Below are 19,428 nucleotides of genomic sequence, written 5' to 3' on the forward strand. Positions count from 1 at the left end.
CTGACTCATGTCGGGGGCGAGCAGGTAGTGTAGCCCGGCTGGTGAGTGAATTGTAGTACAGTACCTCGTACAGGTCTCTGGCTGAGCAAAATCACGCGAGGGGGAGGTGTTGGTGAGTAGCGCAGGTAGGTATTGCCCTCGTCAATTTAGTCGCGGTTCGCTCGGGCGCTAGAAACTGAAAATTCGGGGCTGGGGGAGGTCTGCACTTGGTTGTTCCTACTATGGGCACACTGGTCATCTGCTGGGCTGGTGCGTGAACGTTTTTATAATTGAAAACGTCACATCACATTTGTAAGGACTGCTGGCAAAACAAAGGGTAAAAGCCGGTGTGCTTCACTTTGGAGTTCAGTACATAAGTAAAGAAACTGATTCTTCTCATTCTACTCGGTATATTAAGTGAATCGGGCACTTATCCTCCCGGTCTTTCTGAAGTTCCGTTTATTGCCAACAAGAGTGAAGTGAAACTTGGAAGAAATGGTGTAAACTTAGTCCATTTGCTTGTCTTAAACAAGTTGTGGTATCTTGACTGAAGCCAGTTCTTGTAGGTGGGTATACAGTGGCACGCAAAAGTTTGGCCACCCCGGTCAAAATTTCTGTTACTGTGAATAGTTAAGTGAGTAGAAGATGAACTGAGCTCCAAAAGTCAAAGTTAAAGATGAAACATTCTTTCCAACATTTAAGCAAGTTTAGTGTGTTATTTTTGTCTTGGACAATTTTAGAGTGGGGGAAAAAAGGGAAGGAGCACCATGCAAAACTTTGGGCACCCCAAGAGAATTGAGCTCTCAGATAACTTTTACCAAGGCCTCTGGCCTTAATTAGCTTGTTAGGGCTATGGCTTGTTCACAGTCATCATTAGGAAAGGCCAGGTGATGCAAATTTCAAAGCTTTATAAATACCCTGACTCCTCAAACCTTGTCCCAACAATCAGCAGCCATGGGCTCCTCTAAGCAGCTGCCTAGCACTCTGAAAATTAAAATAAATGATGCCCACAAAACAAGAGAAGGCTATAAGAAGATAGCAAAGCGTTTTCAGGTAGCCGTTTCTTCAGTTCGTAATGTAATTAAGAAATGGCAGTTAACAGGAATGGTGGAAGTCAAGTTGAGGTCTGGAAGACCAAGAAAACTGTCCGAGAGAACTGCTCATAGGATTGCTAGAAAGGCAAATCAAAACCCTGTTTGCCTGCAGAAGACCTTCAGGAAGATTTAGCAGACTCTGGAGTGGTGGTGCACTGTTCTACTCTGCAGTGATACCTGCTCAAAGAAGGCCTTCATGAAAGAGTCATCAGAAAAAAACCTTTCCTGTGCTCTCACCACAAAATTCAGCATCAGAAGTTTGCAAAGGAATATCTAAACAAGCCTCATGCATTTTGGAAACAAGTCCTGTGGACTGATGAAGTTAAAATCGAACTTTTTGACTGCAATGAGCAAAGGTATGTTTGGAGAAAAAAGGGTGCAGAATTTTATGAAAGGAACACCTCTCCAACTGTTAAGCATGGGGGTGGATCGATCATGCTTTGGGCTCCTGTTGCAGCCAGTGGCACGGGGAACATTTCACTGGTAGAGAAAAGAATGAATTCAATTAAATACCAGTAAATTCTGAAAGCAAACATCACACTGTCTGTTTAAAAAAAAAGCTGAAGATGAAAAGAGGATGGCTTCTACAACAGGATAATGAACCTAAACACACCTCAAAATCCACAATGGACTACCTCAAGAGGTGCAAGCTGAAGGTTTTGCCACGGCCCTCACAATCCCCCGACTTAAACATTATCGAAAATCTGTGGATAGACCTCAAAAGAGCAGTGCATGCAAGACGTCCGAAGAGTCTCATGGAACTAGAAGCCTTTTGCAAGGAAGAATGGGTGAAAATCCCCCAAACAAGAATTAAAAGACTCTTAGCTGGCTACAGAAAGCGTTTACAAGCTGTGCTACTTCCCAAAGGGGGCGTTACTGACTATGCAGGGTGCCCAAAATTTGCTTCAGGCCCTTTCCCTTTTTTGTTATTTTGAAACTGTAAAAGATGGAAATAAAAAAGTAATCTTGCTTGAAATATTAAAGAAATGTGTCATCTTTAACTTTATGCCTTTTGGAAATCAGGTCATCTTTTACTCGCTTAGCTATTCACAGTAACTGAAATTTTGACCAGGGGTGCCCAAACTTGCATGCCATTGTATGTGAGTTATAATGAAGTGTGCACCATGCACATGCAAAAAGATTTGAGTTTTTAAGTATAAATAAAACTCCAATGGCAACCCACAAGAACGACACTTCTAACGGGAAAGGTTGGCAGGCTTTATTATCAGTTTCCACTAACAAGGGGTTGTGGTTCTGGCAGCAATTTCAAAGATTAGCCTGACTTGTATTAGTATTACTCATTAAGATTCAAGCTTGTTCAATGTAATTTTCTCTACACAAGTGTAAGGAGAATGGAGTAATTGTTGCTCTGGATCCGATTTAGCACGGTAAAACCCACAAAAGGTAAAGAACACAAAAATAATTTTAAAAATTAAATGTAAATACATAAGATAACTCACAGTACACTATGTCCATTATGTACAATTAGGCTGTACATAAAACTAAAATATTAATTTGTGCATGATGAAATTTAATAACACATTAAATTATTTTGTATTAAAATTAATAAAAACATCATAGCAGTTACAGAGCACTTGTGGTTCTGGGCAAAGTGTTAAGATTTTTGCCGTACTTACCATGAATTGTTTGTATTTGTCTTACTAAACTTTCAGTAATGCAAGTTAGTTCCATGAATTGTAAATTCCAATTTAAATGTATTATAATATTTTACAATGAATGTCTAAAATATTGATGACCTTGTTACCTTTGGACATTAATAAATTGCAGCATCCTTGCCAACCTATAAAGTGATAATTGTTATTTTGAAACTGTATTATGTTGAAGGAATTATATTAAATTACATTATCTTTGTGTAAATTCTGAGATGTTATCTTTGTGTAAATTCTGAGATGTTGATAGTTTTCCACCCTTGATTTTTCAGAAGTTATATTTTGAAATGAAATGGTGCTGGATATACTTTGCAAGCCATGAACCACATTAGGAGACATCTGCTGTAATGTTCTGTGGCATGCCATGCATTTCCAGCAATTTCTGGTTTATTAGATTTCCAACACCTGCTCTATTTTACTTTTGATGACCTTTTGCAGTAATCTAAAGTTCCAACTTGCTGTCTTGTAGGTCCCTACACATGACTAGTCTGTAGTTGTGCTTTTTTAATAATATTAGGATGCCAAAAATTTTCAACAGGTCAGGCAGCATCTGTGGATCAGAATTTCCACATAAGCACTTTTTCAATTCTATTTTTCTTTGACTAGTTCAGAGATCTTGATTACTTTACAGTTATTTGCTGAATATAGTGCACTGAACATATGTTAGATGGAACTCTTATAAGGCTTTGTTCAACAAGCAATATGTTGGCAAATTGCCTGTCAATTCATAATACTTATTACATAAGGAATGGTTACCCAAGGAGGTACTAGAGGCTGATAAAAGAGAGATGAGAGCTAAAAATAAGAGAGATGAGAGTGGATTTAGCACCGTTAGAAAATGAGGCTAGAGAAATAATAACAGGGGACAAGGTGATGGCAGATGAATTGAACAGGTATTTTGCATCAGTCTTCACTGTGGAAGACACCAGCAGTGTACCAAATGTTGAAGGAAGAGAAGGAGAAGGTGCTCAAAAAGCTGAAAGACCTAAGGATACATAAGTCACCCAGACCAGATGAACTGAACTCTCGAGTTCTGAAACGGGCAGAGGTAGAGATTATGAAGGCATTAGTAATAATCTTTCAAATATCATTGGACTCTAGCATGGTGCCAGAGGACTGAAAAATTTCAAATGTCACTCCACTCTAAGAAGGCTGGTCCTGGATTTATTTCCTGGCATAAGTTACATATTACTATTTAATTATTTATGGTGAAACTTTAACGAAAACCAATTTCCCCCGGCATCAATAAAGTATGACTATGACTATGAAAGGAGGAAGGCAGTGGAAAGGAATTATAAATGAGTTAGCCTGACCTCAGTGGTTGGGAAGATGTTGGAGTAAATTGTTAAGGATGAGGTTATGGAGTTGTTGGTGACACAGGGCAAGATGGGACAAAGTCAGCATGGTTTCCTTCAGGGAAAATCTTGCCTGATGAACCTGTTGGTTTCTTTGAAGAGATTACAAGTAGGATGGATAAAAGAGATGTAGTGGATGTTGTATATTTGGACTTTCAGAAGGCCTCTGACAAGGCGACATACATGAGGCTGCTTACCAGGAAAGTTTCTTGCCAAGTTTGTACATAATATGAAGACTGGTGGAGGGGGCGATAGTATTGAGGAAACAGGTAGGCTGAAGACAGATTAGGAGAATGGGCAAGAAAATGGCAAGTGAAATACAATGTTGGAAAATGCATGATCATGCACTTTGGTGGAAGAAATAAATATGCAGATTATTTTCTAAATGGGGAGAAAATCTGAGATGCAAAGGGACTTGGGAGTCTTTGTGCAGAACACTCTAAAGGTTAACTTGCAGGTAGAGTCAATGATAGGCATTCATTTCAAGAGGTCTAGAATACAAGAGCAGGTGAGGCTTTATAAGGCACTGGTGAATCCTCACCTTGAGTATTGTGAAAATTTCTGGGATCCTTATCTAAGAAAAGTTGTGCTGACATTGGAGAGGGTCTGGAGGAGGTTCATGAGGATGATTCTGTGAATGGAAGAGTTATATGAGGAACACTTGATGGTTCTGAGTCTGTATCCACTGGAATTTAGAAGGATGAGGGGCAATCTCATTGAAACCGTTCAGTGAAAACTTTGGTTCCAGTGATCATAACACCATTAGTTTAAACTTGATCATGGACAAGGATAGATCTGGTCCTAGGGTTGAGGTTCTGAACTGGAAGAAGGCCAAATCTGAAGAAATGAGAAAGGATCTAAAAAGCGTGGATTGAGACAGGTTGTTCTCTGGAAAGGATGTGATCAGTAAGTGGGAAGCCTTCAAAGGAGAAATTTTGAGAGTGCAGAGCTTGTATGTTCCTGTCAGGATTAAAGGCAAGGTGAATAGGAATAAGGAACATTGGTTCTCAAGGGATATTGCAACTCTGATAAGAAGAGAGAGTTGTATGACATGTATAGGAAACAGGGAGTAAATAAGGTGCTTGAGGAGTATAAAAAGTGCAAGAAAATACTTAAGAAGGAAATCAGGAGAGCTAAAAGGAGACTGAGGTTGCCTTGGCAGTCAAAGTGAAGGCTAATCCAAACAGCTTTTACAGGTATACAGGTGTCCCCCGCTTTTCAAACGTTCACTTTACAAAACCTCACTGTTATGAAAGACCTACATTAGTACCCTGTTTTCGCTAACAGAAGGTGTTTTCACTGTTACGAAAAAAATTAGTGCGCGATAAAAGGCAGCAGGGTGTCACACTTAGCGTAAAACTAGACATAATTAAGTGTTTTGATCGTGGTAAACGAAGTAAGGTCAAAGTGAGTTTGGCTTGTGGAAGCTGACAAAGATGATGTTGAAGAGGTTTTGGCATCCCATGACCAAGAACTGATAGAAGAAGAGCTGATGCAATTGGAAGAGGAATGGATAACAATCAAAACTGAATTCATTAATGAAATGAATGTGAAGCAACTGCGTGAGATTTTCGCTGCAATGATAAAGCACAACTTTAATTTTGAAAGGGTACGTAGGTTTAGGGGATATTTGCAGGATGGTTTGAGTCCTTACAAAGAACTGTATGATAGAAAAATGTGCGAGGCTCAGCAGTCAAGCAAGCTTTCTACATCAGCCACAGCAAACGACGAACCTCGACGTTCGACATCAAGGCGGGCAGTCATAGGAGAAGATGAGCTGCCTGCTTTAATGGAAACAGACGACGATGAGATGACACCCCAGTGTCCCACCACCTCAACCCCCAGGCCACGGACAGATACCGATTTGCTGAGAATGCAGCAGTAGCCGGGAGGCGCACAGCATGTCTTTAAGAAAAAAGCCGAAATAAACATGCTAATTAATTAGGTGCAATCAGCAATCACCTCTGATCTTGGCCGACAATTACGTGTCGGGTGGCACCTAATTAATTAGCATGTTTATTTTGGCTTTTTTCTTAAAGATGTGCAGGGTGCGTCCCGGCTACCGCTGGACCCCTGCCTGCTTCACGGCAATGTATCGCTCGGTGGACCGGAGAGTGGGGGGCCACTGCACCACTCCAAACTGCGAGGACTCAGTCTAACACACCATCATCAGTGTGCTCGGCGCTGTCTTCCTGAATCCAGTAAGTGATACTACACTGTACATACATTATTTCTACTTTATATAGGCTGTGTATTTTTACATGTTATTTGGTATGATTTGGCAGCTTCATAGCTTAAAGGTTACTGGAGAGTGTTTCTGCCAACAGTGCTTGCGTGAGATTTTCGCTACGGAGAACAGTTCAGTAATGATTGTGGAAAAGTATTTCTACTTTATATAGGCTTTATATGTATTTATCATATCATTCCTGCTTTTACTATATGTTACTGTTATTTTAGGTTTTATGTGTTATTTGGCATGATTTGGTAGGTTACTTCTGGGTCTGCGAGCGCTCACAAAATTTTCCCATATAAATAAATGGTAATTGCTTCTTCACTTTACGACATTTCGGCTTATGAACCGTTTCATAGGAACGCCCTACCTTTGGATGGCAGGGGAAACCTGTATTATGAGTAAAAGGATTGTAAGGGATAAAATTGGTCCTCTCGAAGATCAGAGTGGTCGGCTATGTGCGGAACCGAAAGAAATGAGGGAGATCTTAACTGAGTTTTTTGCGTTTGTATTTACTAGGGAAACTGGCATGAAGTCTATGGAATTAAGGGAAACAAATAGTGAGATTATGGAAACTGTACAGACTGAAAAGGAGGAGGTGCTTGCTATCTTGAGGCAAATTAAAGTGGATAAATCCCCAGGACCTGACAGGGTATTCCCTCAGACCTTGAAGGAGACTAGTGTTGAAATTGCAGGGGCCCTGGCAGATATATTTAAAATGTCGGTGTCTACGGGTAAGGTGCCAGAGGATTGGAGAATGGCTCATGTTGTTCCGTTGTTTAAAAAAGGATGGAAAAGTAATTCGGGATATTATAGGCCGGTAAGTTTGACGTCGGTAGTGGGTAAGTTATTGGAGGGAGTACTAAGAGACAGAATCTACAAGCATTTGGATAGACAGGGACTTATTAGGGAGAGTCAACATGTCTTTGTGCATGGTAGATCACGTTTGACCAATCTATTGGAGTTTTTCGAGGAGGTTACCAGGAAAGTGGATGAAGGGAAGGCAATGGATGTTGTCTACATGAACTTCAGTAAGGCCTTTGACAAGGTTCTGCATGGGAGGTTAGTTAGGAAAATTCAGTCGCTAGGTATACATGGAGAGGTGGTAAATTGGATTAGACATTGGCTCAATGGAAGAAGCCAAAGAGTGGTAGTAGAGGATTGCTTCTCAGAGTGGAGGCCTGTGACTAGTGGTGTGCCACAGGGATCAGTGCTGGGTCCATTGTTATTTGTCATCTATATCAATGATCTGAATGATAATGTGGTAAATTGGATCAGCAGATTTGCTGATGATACAAAGATTGGTGGTGTAGTGGACAGTGAGGAAGGTTTTCAAAGCTTGCAAGGGGACTTAGACCAGCTGGAAAATGGGCTGAAAAATGGCAGATGGAGTTTAATACAGACAAGTGTGAGGTATTGCACTTTGGAAGGACAAACCAAACTAGAACATACAGGGTAAATGCTAAGGCACTGAGGAGTGCAGTAGAACAGAGGGATCTGGAAATACAGATACAAATTCCCTAAAAGTGGCGTCACAGATAGATAGGGTCGTAAAGAGAGCTTTTGGTACATTGGCCTTTATTAATCAAAGTATTGAGTATAAGAGTTGGAATATTATGATGAGGTTGTATAAGGCATTGGTGAGGCCGAATCTGAGTATTCTGTTCAGTTTTGGTCACCAAATTACAGGAAGGATATTAATAAGGTTGAAAGAGTGCAGAGAAGGTTTACAAGGATGTTGCCGGGACTTGAGAAACTCAGTTACAGTGAAAGGTTGAATAGGTTAGGACTTTATTCCCTGGAGCGTAGAAGAATGAGGGGAGATTTGATAGAGGTATATAAAATTATGATGGGTATAGATAGAGTGAATGCAAGCTGGCTTTTTCCACTGAGGCAAGGGGAGAAAAAAACCAGAGGACATGGGTTAAGGTTGAGGGGGGAGAAATTTAAAGAGAACATTTTTAAAGGAAACATTAGGGGGGACTTCTTCACACAGAGAGTGGTGGGAGTGTGGAATGAGCTGCCAGATGAGGTGGTAAATGCGGGTTCTTTTTTAACATTTAAGAATAAATTGGACAGATACATGGATGGGAGGTGTATGGAGGGATATGGTCTGTGTGCAGGTCAGTGGGACTGGGCAGAAAATGGCTCAGCACAGCCAAGAAGGACCAGGAGGCTTGATTCTGTGCTGTAGTATTTCTATGGTTTCTAAATGTTGAAAGGCCTAGACAGAGTAGATGTGGAAGAGATGTTGCTCATGGCGGGGTTTTGGGGGGAGGTGGTCTAGGACAAGACGGCACAGCCTCAGGATGGAGGGGCGTCATTTTAAAACAGATGCGAAGAAATTTCCTTAGCTGGAATTTATTGCCACAGGCAGCTGTGGAGGCCAGATCATTGGGTATATTTAAGGCAGAGCTTGATAGGCTCTTGACTGGACATGGTATCAAAGGTTATGAGGAGAAGGCCAGGGAGTGGGGCTGAGGAGGGGAAGAAAGTATCAACAATTATTGAATAGTGGAGCAGACTCGATGGGTCAAATGGCCTAATTCTGCTATGTCTTATGGTATGGATAATACTTGCATGATAATTTAAGAATTAAATTCTTAGAATGTATAGTATTCTGTAGATTGGACAATTCTGTTATAGTCTTAAATATTTCAAAATGGAAACTATATATTAGATTAGATTAGGTATGAAGACACGTAGTCCTCTTTTATTGTCATTTAGTAATGCATGCATTAAGAAACGATACATTATTTCCTCCGGTGTGATATCAGAAAACACAGGACAGACCAAGACTGGAAAAAGCTGACAAAACCACATAATTATAACATATAGTTACAACAGTGCAATAATACCATAACTTGATGAAGAAGTCCATGAGCAGAGTAAAGTTCAAAGTTTCTCAAATGTCTCACATCTCAAGCAGACGGAAGAAGGAAGAAAAACTCTCCCTGCCATGCTGACAACAATCCGACTCTGAGTCATCCGACAACTTCGAGCTCTGATCAGCTCTCCGACACTGATTACTGAGCGCCACCTCTGTCCGAACGATTCGACCTCCTTCTCGGTCGCCAAAAGCAGGCAAGGCTGGGGATTTTGAGGCCTACACTCCGAAAGATTCCTGACCACACAGTAACGACAGCAGCGAACAGGCATTTCAGAAATTTCTCCAGATGTTCCTCTGTGCTTTTACGTCCATTCTCCATCAAATTGGAATTGTCCACGGCCCCTATTTAACAGATACAATATCATTTTTCACCGGAGGGCTGTGCCCACGCAGGCGCGCCGCCATCTTCTCCTCCCGCCTTTATATTTATTTATAAACACATCAGTGATTTTACTTTATGATATTTGGTAAATGTATGAATTTTAAAAGTGGATTTTGGTTAATTGGGACACATTGGGACCAGAACATTTTGGGGCCAGTTAAGTGGCTGCCCCAATTAGCCGAATTTTCATGGAAATAGTCAAAAAGTTATACAAACCTCATTTCCAGAAAAGTTGGGATATTTTCCAAAATGCAATAAAAACAAAAATCTGTGATATGTTAACTCACGTGAACCTTTATTTAACTGACAAAAGTACAAAGAAAAGATTTTCAATAGTTTTACTGACCAACTTAATTGTATTTTGTAAATATACACAAATTTAGAATTTGATGGCTGCAACACACTCAACAAAAGTTGGGACGGAGTTAAAATAGTATTGAAAAGTGCACAAAATATTCAAGTAACACCGGTTTGGAAGACTCCACATTAAGCAGGCTAATTGGTAGCAGGTGAGGTATCATGACTGGGTACAGTATAAAAGTAGCGTCCATCAAAGGCTCAGTCTTTGCAAACAAGGATGGGTTGTGGCTCACTCCTTTGTGCCAAAATTCATGAGAGAATTGTTAGTCATTTCAAAAGGAACATCTCTCAACACAAGATTGCAGAGAATCTAGGTCTTTCAACACCTACAGTACATAATATTGTGAAAAGATTCAGAGAATTCAGAGACATCTCAGTGCGTAAAGGGCAAGGTCGGAAACCACTGTTGATTGCGCATGATCTTCGAGCTCTCAGACAGCACTGCCTAAGAAACCATCATGCTACTGTGACAAATATAGCCACCTGGGCTTGGGAGTACTTTGGAAAACCATTGTCACTCAACGCAGTCCGTTGCTGCATCCAGAAATGCAACTTGAAACTGTATTACGCAAGGAGGAAGCCATACATCAACTCTATGCAGAAACGCTGGTGAGTTCTCTGGGTCCGAGCTCATCTCAGGTGGACTGAAAGGCTGTGGTCAGATGAGTCCTCATTTCAGCTAGTTTTCAGAAAAAACGGACGTCGAGTTCTCCGTGCCAAAGATGAAAACGACCATCCAGATTGTTATCAGCGAAAGGTGCAAAAGCCAGCATCTGTGATGGTATGGGGGTGCATCAGTGCCCACAGCATGGGTGAGTTGCATGTATGTGAAGGTACCGTTGACTCTGAGGTGTATATTAGGATTTTAGAGAGACATATGTTGCCATCAAGACAACGTCTCTTCCCGGGACGTCCATGCTTATTTCAGCAGGACAATGCCAGACCACATTCTGCACGGGCTATAACAGCGTGGCTTTGTAGACACAGAGTGCGTGTGCTTGACTGGCCTGCTGCCAGTCCAGATCTATCTCCTATTGAAAATGTATGGTGCATCATGAAGAGGAGAATCAGACAACCGAGATCACGGACTGTTGAGCAGCTGAAGTCTTATATCAAGCAAGAATGGACAAAATTTCCAATTGCAAATCTACTACAATTAGTATCCTCAGTTCCAAAATGATTAAAAAGTGTTATTAAAAGGAAAAGTGATATAACACAATGGTAAACGTGCCTCTGTCCCAACTTTTGTTGAGTGTGTTGCAGCCATCAAATTCTAAGTTTGTGTATGTTTACAAAATAGAATTAAGTTGGTCAGTAAAACTATTGAAAATCTTTTCTTTGTACTTTGGTCAGTTAAATAAAGATTTACGTGAATTAACATATCACAGATTTTTGTTTTTATTGCATTTTGGAAAATATCCCAACTTTTCTGGAAATGGGGTTTGTATTAAAAAAAGACCAATTACCACTCAACTGAGTAATAAGTTATGTAGTTAATTGAAATATAGAACAAGTTCGAGCACTATTAATATTACTGTAGTTCTATATAACTGTATTAATTCCTGATGGTTATCAATGGAGGAATATATGTTGCCATGTTCTTTGATTGACTGGGCCGCGAGGAAACAATATGATTTGGCAATAGGAGTCAGCTGCACCTTTCCTCATTCCTTGTCATGCCCACTTTTGAGCTATTACGCATGCGAGGTCAATACACGCGCATCATCCATGTCAGCGCGGGAAGAAGAACAACTCCTCGAGCTTGCAAATGACAGCGGGCTGAAAAGTATGTTTGACATAACATCTCTGCCGGCATTCTGGATCAAAGTCAAGGCTGAATATCCTGAGATAGCCACGAAAGCACTGAAAACATTGCTTCCATTTCCAACATATCTCTGCAATGAATGCAACGAAAACCAAATTGCCTAATAGACTGGACATAAGGAACCCGCTTCGAGTATCACTGTGTCCCATCACCCCTCGATAGGACCATGTTGTTGCAGGGAAACATGCCCAGGGCTCCCACTGATTCAGCGATATTGGTGTGTTGCAATGATTTTATATGTTCATACCGGGAAAATATGCGCTGTGTGTTTAATATATAAACGTTACTTAAAATGTTACGATGCGATTGACTTACTTATATAACCATATAACAATTACAGCACAGAAACAGGCAATCTCTGCCCTTTCAACCTGTGCTGATCGCTACTCTCACCTAGTCCCACCGACCTGCACTCAGCCCATAACCCTCCATTATTTTCCTGTCCATATACCTATCCAATTTTTATTTAAATAATAATATCGAACCTGCTTCTGCCACTTCTACTGGAAGTTCATTCAACACTTACTTCAAGCTCCCCTGTCATCTCCTGATAACTGACTTATCGCTATATACATGTGAGGAAAATATGCACTGTGTGTTTAATATTAAATTCATTAGATAAACCCTTTTAGAAATGAAATTGAGTGTATTAGCCACTTATCACCGATATTCCCGTTGTGATTAACACCCCCCCCCCCCCCAGTACAGAATCACCAAAAACGATTTGTAGAAAAAGTGGGCAGGTACACGCATGCGCACTGGTGCCCGTGCAAGGCTTCATGGTCATTGTAGTCTCTCGGGGTAAACAACGTATTTGACTGCTACTCTTGTCCGTTGGCAACCCTACCCCCCAACTCCGGGTCGGCCGGTGCGCAAGAATATCGTCAATATGAAACCGGTCCGCAGTGCAAAAAAGGTTGGGGACCCCTGTTCAAGATAATCATAAATACCTTCAAATTCCTTATACTTCCTAACTTGTAGAAGTAGTGAAATTGTTTAATTACTTCTCTGTCCGTCTCTGGCATCTGCAAGCCTAAATGCTTGAAACCATGGTGAGCAACCTAGTTCTGAATTGTCTCGTCAACTATCAGTGGCAAAACTCACTGTGTATTGAACACTAGCATGCAATTTACACTACTTAAAAATTGTTCTCTCTAAGCACTAAAGGCTACACAAAAGTACAAGCATCTGACACTACTTAGAAACTGTTCAAGAATAGTTTTCTGTCCCAATTTAGTGGCACGGTGTCCCAAATAAACAAATGGAACAAACATTTGTTTTTGTTTTTGTTCTTTACCATTTTTCCCAAATGAGTGGCTACCCTGAATAACCGGTGGCCCAATAAACCAGAATCTGCTGTATTGTAGAACTGTGGATTCACATGGCAAAAACAGTCCAACATGCCATTTTATTTACCAAATTCCAATATTTTTGTCATAATACCCAGGAATGCAGTTGTGTTAGTTGTTGTTCCTTTCCATGCCTTAAGGTGCATCGGGACAACCTTGCCGTTATTGTTTGGCATTTTTGTCTGTTTTTTGCAAGGTTGAGTTGTAAGCTTGACCCTCAACCTAACTTGAATGGAAAATGTGTAAGGAGCCAGCTGGATTTAAACCCAGGACCACTTGCAGTCTGGTGTGGATGCGACTACACCAGCCGGCATTAGTTCTGTTAGTAGTCCTCATTAATGTTTAAAAGAGGCCTTAATTCAGATTTCTCACATGATTAACTTCAAAGCCAGAGTAACATTTACTATTAAAATATATAATACTATTGAAATTCATTTCTTGCAGTCATTTTACAGAAAAATAAAGAAGTTTTAAAAAAGTTCGCAATACGCCGAAAGTAAAAAAAAACAGACGAACAAACAATGTGCAAAAGAAGACAAATAATGCAAATAAAAATATGTTGAGCTGCAAAATCCTTGAAAGTGAGTCTTTGGATTGTAGAATTAGTTCAGAATTGAGGTGGAGTGAAGTTATCCATGCTGGGTCAGGAGCCTGATTGTCGTAGGGTGATAACAGTTACAGAACCTAGTGGTATGGGCCCTAAGACTTCCAAATCACCTCCTTGATGGTAGTAGCAAGATGACTGTATGGCCTCGAATGTGTGTGGGGGGGGGGGGGGTGGCAGTCGTTGGTTGTTTATTCTTGTAGCATTCCAATTAAGTGTGTCAATGGTCGGGAAGACTTTGCCTGTGATGGACTGAATTGTATCTACCAAGTTTTGTAGGCTTCTCCATTCCTGGGCATTGGTGTTTCCGTACTAGGCCATGTTGCATCCAGTTAGGATACTCTCCACTGTGCTCCACTGCACGCTGTCCGCCAGAGAAAGCAGGATCTCCCAGTGGCCACACATTTTAATTCCACATCCCATTCCCATTCTGACATGTCTATCCACGGCCTCCTCTACTGTAAAGATGAAGCCACACTCAGGTTGGTGGAACAATACCTTATATTCCGTCTGGGTAGCCTCCAACCTAATAGCATGAACATTGACTTCTCTAACTTCCGCTAATGCCTCACCTCCCCCTCGTACCCCATCCGTTATTTATTTTTGTACACACATTCTTTCTCTCACTCTCCTTTTTCTCCCTCTGTCCCTCTGACTATACCCCTTGCCCATCCTCTGGGTTCTTCACCCCCCCCCCACTTTTCCTTCTCCCCGGACCTCCTGTCCCATGATTCTCTCATATCCCCTTTACCAATTGCCTGTCCAGCTCTTGGCTCCATCCCTCCCCCTCCTGTCTTCTCCTATCGTTTTGGATCTCCCCCTCCCCCTCCCCCTCCCCCTCCCCCTCCCACTTTCAAATCTCTTACTAACTCTTTCTTCAGTTAGTCCTGACGAAGGGTCTCGGCCTGAAACGTTGACTGTACCTCTTCCTAGAGATGCTGCCTGGCCTGCTGCGTTCACCAGAAACTTTGACGTGTGTTGCTTGAATTTCCAGCATCTGCAGAATTCCTGTTGTGTGCTTCTATAGAAGTTTGTCTGCAGAACTTGCAATTAAATGAGGTGCCCTACTTCAAATCCAAAATAGGTTTGTCATTGACACGGTAAAAAGCAGACTGAAAATGATGTTCTTTAACAGCCTCGTTTTGTTTTAAGATGTGCATTTAGTTCAGCCATGATCTTAAACACAAAATGTCAAAATACTCAGCAAGTTGAGAGAGAAGCAAACTTGGCCTCTCAAATTATTGAGGCTTAATCAGAACGGTGACTAGTGTTTTAAGTCACAGAGTAGGAGGAAAAGGATGGAAACAAAAATTGTCTGTGAAATAATGAGAACCAAGAGAATCCAGATGCTGCAAATATAGATACTACCCAAGAGAGAATGGTAACAAAATACTGCAGCTTTTTTAAACAGAGTTTAAATTGTGGTTTGCAGTGCAAGGAAATCATTATCTGACAACAGGATAATAGAACAAGAAGTAACTAACACTAACATTAGTAACTTCAGCCGTCATGTAGCAGTTTATGGAGCGTACAACTCTGTTTGATTGCCACATTAGTGTGAAACATCAACTTTCGATTGTTTCCAATGGTTCTTAGACTTTTCAGTGTCAAGTAGCTATTTTAGAATGGTATTCACAATTTTATGAGCATCTAGTTCTGGAAGTACTTATGGGGGAAAAAATATTCGAGTGTTTTTAAAAAATTAAGGTAGTCATTTAAAGCATAGCATAAATTGTGTCCAGATGTTTGTATGAATTAAAAAAACAAGTCATTCTTTGAATCCATGTTAAGTGTGCCTATTTCAAACTAATGAAGCTTGCTAAATCCTATGACTCAAGTCATGTATTTCAAATTTTCAGAGTACATTTATTATCAAAGAATGTATAAATTGTATACCTTGAGATTTGTCTCTCAAAAGCAGAGGTGGAGGAGAATGCCTCATGATCAACTCTTCTTGGTGCACGAGTATATCAGTGCTGTCCCAGTTCTGCTCACCAGATCTGGAATATCTAGCAGTAAAGTGCCATCATTTTTACCTGCCATGGGAGTTCTCTGGAGTCATTTTGGTAGTAGTTTGCATTTCACCTCAGGTCAACGTCAAGCAGGTTTTAGATGATCTGAACAATGGGATCAACATGCACAAAACAGCACACTTTAACAACTTCACCATATTTTGGAGATTTTAACAAGGCCAGCCTGAAAAAATCATGAAGCAGATCACTTTCAATACCAGAGGAAACAACACACTAGACCATTGCTACACCACCATCAAGACTGCTTGCCCTCACTTTGCGAAGTCTGTTCACCTAGCTGAACTTCTACTCCCTGTGTATAGGCAGAGATTGAAGACTGCAGCACCAGCAGTGAGGACCAAGAAGGTATGGACAAGGGAAGCACAAGAGCTCTTACAGGGCTGCTTTGAATCAGTGGACTGGACTTATTCAGGGATTCATCTTCGAATCTGGATGAGTATACTGCAGTTGTTACCTGTGTGGATGAGTGTGTGCCCACAAAGACTTATTGTACATTCCAAAACCAAGAACCGTGGATGAACCAGGAGATACGTCATCTGCTGAAGCCTAGATCTGTGGCATTCAAGTCTGTCAGCCCAGGCCTGTACCAGAAAACCAGGTATGATTTGTGGAGGGCTATTTCAAGGGCGAAGAGACAATTTCGAACGAGGTTGGAGGCGACATTGGATGCACGGCATCTCTGGTAGGGTCTGCAAGACGTTACTTCCTACAAAGTGAAACCCAGTAGCATGAATGGCAGCAATGCTTCACTACCAGATGAACCCAGTGCCTTCTATGCCCACTTTGAAATAGAGAACACAACTACTGCCCACCAACTAGCAGGAGTATTCAAGGATATTTTCAACCTCTCATTGCAATGGGCATAAGTTCCCACTTGCTTCAAAATGGCAACAAATATACCAGTGCCTAAGAAGAATAATGTGGACTGCCTTAATGACTGTCGCCCGGTAGCACTCACATCGACAGTGATGAAATGCTTTGAGGTTGGTCAGGACTAGACTGAGCTCCTGCCTCAGCAAGGACTTGGACCCATTACAGTTTGCCTATCACCACATTAGGTCAATGGCAGATGCAATCTCAATTGATCTCCACACGGCTTTAGACCACCTGGACAACACAGACACCTATGTCATGATGCTGTTCATTAACTATAGCTCAGGATTTAATACCATCGTTCCCACAATCTTGATTGAGGACCTGGGCCTCTGTACCCCCCTCTGCAATTGGATCCTCAACTTCCTAACTGGAAGGCCACAATCTCTGCAGATTGGTGATAACATAACCTCCTCACCGACAATCAACACTGGCGCACCTCAGAGATGTGTGCTTAGCCCACTGCTCTACTCCCTATATACACATGACTGTGGCTAGGCATAGCTCAAATACCATCTATAAATTTGCTGACGATACAACCATTGTTGGTAGAATCTCAGGTGGTGACGAGAGGGCATTCAAGAGGGGGATAGGCCAACTAGTGGAGTGGCGCCGCAGCAACAACCTGGCACTCAACGTCAGTAAGACGAAAGAGTTGATTGTGGTCTTCAGGAAAGGTAAGATGAAGGAGCACATACCAATCCTGATAGAGGGATCAGAAGTGGAGAAAGTGAGCAGCTTCAAGTTCCTGGGTGTCAAGATCTCTGAGGATCTAACCTGGTCCCAGCTTATCGATGTAGTTATAAACAAGGCAAGACAACAGCTATACTTTATTAGGAGTTTGAAGAGATTTGTCATGTCAACAAATACACTCAAAAACTTCTATATTTGTACCGTGGAGAGCATTCTGACAGGCTGCATCAATGTCTGGTATGGAGGGGCTACTGCACAGGACTGAAAGAAGCTGCAGAAGGTTATAAATCTAGTCACTCTTTCTTGGGTACTAGCCTACAAAGTACCCAGAACATCTTTAGGGAGTGGTGTCTCAGAAAGGCAGTGTCCATTATTAAGGACCTCTGGCACCCAAGGCATGCCCGTTTCTCACTGTTACCATCAAGTAGGAGGTACAGAAGCCTGAAAGCACACACTCAGTGATTCAGGAACAGCTTCTACTCCTCTGCCATCCGATTCCTAAATAGACATTGAACCCTTGGACACTCCCTCACTTTTTTTAATATAGTATTTCTGTTTTTGCACGTTTTTTGAAATCTATTTAATATACGTAATTGATTTACTTGTTTACTTTTTTTCTCTCTGCTAGATTACGTATTGCATTGAACTGTTGCTGCATGTGACGTGAAACAAATTTCATGTCACGTGCCAGTGATAATTGATCTGATTCTGAAAAACAACAGCTTCTCTATCCAGGGTTAATGTCAACATATTTCACCAGTAAATGTCATGTTGTAGCATTTTTAAGATTTGTGAATGATGGTGGAATTTAAGAAAACTTTTGTAAAGAGCTGCCCAAAATGAGCAAAGGCCAAGATATTTTTAATGTTTTGCCTTCATAAAGTCTGTCTTGGAGAAACTGTTGGCATCTGTCTTAGCAGTAGCTTAGCAGAGGAAAAGTTCTCAGCAGGGTATTTGAGCTGAAAATGATTGTAGGAGTACTTCTGAATAGGCCAGATTTTGCTGAGTCGATTGAAGATGACGAATGGCTACAGAAACTAGCCTACTTAGCAGTCATTTTTCATCATATGAACCAGCTGAACAAGTCCCTGCAAGGCCCTGGAGAAAACGTTCTGACTTCAAATGACAAACTTCTTGGATTTAAAAAGAAACTGAATCTTTGGAAAAATCATTTTGCAAAAAGAAATCTTGAAATGGTTCCTCTGTTTCTTGGGCTTGAGAGTGAGGAAGGACCAGAGAGTCTCGAGTCTTACTGAAAACCACTGAAAGAGTTGCAGAACAAAATTCTACAATATTTTTCCTCCCTTTCAACACAGGTGTATGACTGGGTGATGGACCCTTTCTTTGAATCTTCTGCTCAGCCTGAGAACTTCTCTTTGAAAGAAGAGGAAGAACTTAGTGAACTGCAAACTTTGTGAACATCAAGATGAGATTCACTTGATGTTCTGAATTTCTGTGAAAGAAGAGTATGCTGAAATTCATAGGAAAGCAATGAAAATGTTGCTGCAATTTTCAACTTCTTACATGTGTAAGCAAGCTTTTTCTTTAACAAGCATCAAGAGCAAGGATAGAGATTGTCTCATTTCATTTCAGTTGAAGATGAAATGCATGTGTGGTTATCTTAAGTTCGGCCCAGAGGTGAGCATTTTTGCAGCAAAAAAAAACAAGCACAGGTTTCACATGCTAGGCCTATCTTTGAGTCTGATCAAAGATAGAAAATGTTTTTTTTCAAGGCCTTGTATAAAATTGTGTCTTATAGCTATATTTTTATTCATATTGCTTTGGCTTATGGTTTTTAGTAATGTTACTATTTAACATTGTCAATAAATTTTCATGTTGTAAGTAGCATTAATTAAAATCAATTTGCAACCTTTATTTAAATTAAATCTACTGAGCCTACCTTTAGAAAAATGAAATCTCATTTTGGCTTAAGCCAGTTATTGAACAGAAATTTATAATGTTTGTCTTCTGAATTTTTAAAATTTATGAAAGGGAAAGGAAGAGATTAATTTCAAGAAAGGTAAAGCTTGGCTGAACTACCTGTTTTTTCAAGAAAGGTTGGCTAAAAATTCATTCTCTACTCAAAAGAGC

At 40.8% G+C, this 19,428-nt stretch overlaps 1 protein-coding gene across 6 annotated transcripts in view; it reads left to right on the plus strand.

Moving 5' to 3' along the window:
* The first annotated feature begins 4 nt into the window (after positions 1 to 4).
* Positions 5 to 19,428, plus strand: part of LOC140196352 (cholinesterase-like) — a 67,534-nt gene continuing 48,110 nt past the window's right edge. For 5 of the 6 annotated variants that reach the window (XM_072255403.1, XM_072255405.1, XM_072255404.1 and 2 more), the window contains exon 1: positions 5 to 125. The gene's annotated coding sequence lies outside the window, so the exon portion shown is untranslated. The remainder of the gene's footprint in view (positions 126 to 19,428) is intronic. The other variant, XM_072255407.1, reaches the window with a different exon arrangement.

Source organism: Mobula birostris, chromosome 4, assembly GCF_030028105.1.
Source record: "Mobula birostris isolate sMobBir1 chromosome 4, sMobBir1.hap1, whole genome shotgun sequence".
NCBI classification, from domain to species: domain Eukaryota; kingdom Metazoa; phylum Chordata; class Chondrichthyes; order Myliobatiformes; family Myliobatidae; genus Mobula; species Mobula birostris.